Below are 2,617 nucleotides of genomic sequence, written 5' to 3'. Positions count from 1 at the left end.
CACCCAGAGAACCTGACGTCCGTTTAGTCCAGGCCTCAGCTCTGCGGGAGTCCCAGACAGACAAGGCCCTGGGGAAGCCACCTCAGGACGGGGTGGGAGGCAGTGGATGTCAGGGGGTTCTGATGGGACATGCTGCCGTGGAGGTCTCGAGCTCTGGCCCAGAGGCTAGGACACCCAGGGCCCTCTGGACAATGCTACAGCTATGATGGCCACTGGGCCTCTCCTTTTGGAGGGCATCCTTTTAGCCTCACGTGGTCTTTGATGGCTGCTCACGCTGTGAATGGTGGGGTGGCGGATGATGAGATGGTTAGATAGCATCACTGACTCAATGGACATGAATTTGAGCAAACTCCAGGAGACAGTGGAGGACAGAGGAGCCTGGCCTGCTGCAGTCCATGGGGTTGCAAAGAGACAAACACGATGCGGCGACTGAACAACAACAATGCTATATGAAAGACACAGCCAGCTGTAGGAATTCCTAGTGGGTGGGAGCCATTCTGCCTCTCTTAGGCAGAAACAGGGCTTCCCACGTGGCACCACCTGCCAATGCGGGTAGACGTGAGAGATACGTGTTCAATTCCTGGATCAGGAAGGTCCCCTGGAGGAGGGCGTGGCAACCCACTCCAGTATTCTTTCCTGAAGAATCTCATGGACAGAGGAGCCTGGCAGGCTATATGGTCCGTGAGGTTGCACAGAGTCAGACATGACTGAGTGACTTAGCATGCATGCACACAAGGCAGAGATAAGGTCCTTCCCCATCCTTTTCTGGGCTCTGAGCACCTCCAGAGGGTCCACAGTGGGTTTCAGGCTGCTCAAGAGTCTGAGTGAAGTGGTGGTAGTTGTGTGTGCGAGTGTGTTCCAGGAAGGGGGGTAGGGCTCGAGGAAGCTCATTGCATGTTAAATGCTGTCTGTGACCCCATGGTGGGCTGTTCCCAGCGATGCCCTCTGCCCCTCACTGCTCATCTGATATGACCGCAGCCCTGATCTTGAAGGCACCAGCCAGGCTCACGCATCTGGGCCTGAGTAGCTATCAGGGATACGCCAGAATCTTTTCTCTGGGGGACACGGGGACCCTGTGTCTCTTCACTGCCCACAACCTCCTTGAGCCTGGGGCTGTGTTTACGTGTGGAGTTCCTAGGAAGGTGACTCATGGGGAGGAGGAGGGGGCAGAGAGAGTCTAAGGGTAGAACGTCTTGCCTCCAGTTGTCATTAGGCAGAGATAATCCCACTCAAATCCCACCGACATTCTTGAGTGCTGGCCGTGTGCCAGCCCTGTGCGAAATCTTCACCGTCATGTCTCACAGCAGGCACAGGATCATGGCAAGGATGGTACAGAGGGTCTGTGTCTCTTCCCCTCATACAGCTCACAGCCTCCCTGGGGTTTGGGGCCTTGTGCTTAACCCTTCCTGGTGCTTCTAACAGAGTGGTTCTGGGGCCGAGGTTCCTCTGGGTCAAATCTGAGGATTTCTGGATCTCGCCCAGACTAAGGAAATCAGACTCTGGGAAGAGGCCCAGGAGCCAGCATTTCTGACTGTGAGATCCATGTTGCTAAACTCCCGAGCGAGTTCCTTCAGCTAAGGAGCTGGCTGGAGGAGGGGGGCTGAGCCCAGAAGGTGCTCCCTGCTGGGTTTACCAGTGGGCAGTTTGAGGGAGCGGGAGGAGACCCCAGGATCCACGGCTCTTTCCACTCTACAGTTTTCTCCCTCCTATGGACACCCTGTGGTAGGGTGAGAGGAGCAGGCGGAACATCTGAATGGCTGGGAGCTAGTTGGGGTATCTGGGGTGGGAGAATATGCTGATGGGGATGTGGGCTGGTGCGCCAGGGTAGGGGGACCAGGAAGCCAAGCGGGAGTGGGGAAGTCCAGTACTAGGCTAGACTTCAGTGTTCTTAGTCAGAAGGGAGTGTTGGGCCCTACAGAAGGTTTTCAAGGAGTGGAATGTCATTGTGGGGGATTCAGGAAGATGGCTGGGCTGTGGGAGGCCACACTAGAGGGACAGTGGAGGTTCTTACAGCAGTCCTGGGGGAGGGGCAGGCATAGCCCCCTGGACTTAGGGGCTGGAGGACCCAAAGGCAGAGGAGTGAAGGGGGAGGGGGTGGAGACTGCTGTCCAGGGACTGAGATAGACAGAAGGGGAGGAATCCCATGTGAAGCCTAGGAGCCTGGGATGAGAGCCTTTCGGGCTTGTTGATTTGGAGGGGCTGGTGGGATGTCCTTGGGAGTAAGTTTGAAAGGCAGGGCTGGACAAGGTGGGATCTGGAGGGACACCATAAGAAGGGTTATGCGAAGAGTCAGCATGCTGGAACATGAGGACAGAGATGTGAGACCCTGATCACTCCAGTGGCATCTCTCTGAGGCTCAGTTTGCTCATATGTAAAATGGGTTGCTGTGAGGGTTCTGGTGTTCCTGAAAGCGTCCCCCACCAAACCCTTGGAAACACAATCGCTACGGTTTGGGGGGTTCGGTGTCCCCCAGATAAGTGTGTCCGGGTTCATCCGTCGAGGATGAGCTGAGGGGACGCCACTGCCCCCTGTTGGCTGTCCGAGCCAGAGCGCCCCTGGCCCCCGACGGGCGGGGCGACCGGCGGGCTGCTAGCGGGCTGGCTGCCTCCAGACGGCC

The sequence above is a fragment of the Ovis aries genome, chromosome 2, assembly GCF_016772045.2.
Source record: "Ovis aries strain OAR_USU_Benz2616 breed Rambouillet chromosome 2, ARS-UI_Ramb_v3.0, whole genome shotgun sequence".
Lineage (NCBI taxonomy): Eukaryota > Metazoa > Chordata > Mammalia > Artiodactyla > Bovidae > Ovis > Ovis aries.
Note: the sequence above shows the minus strand (reverse complement) of the source record.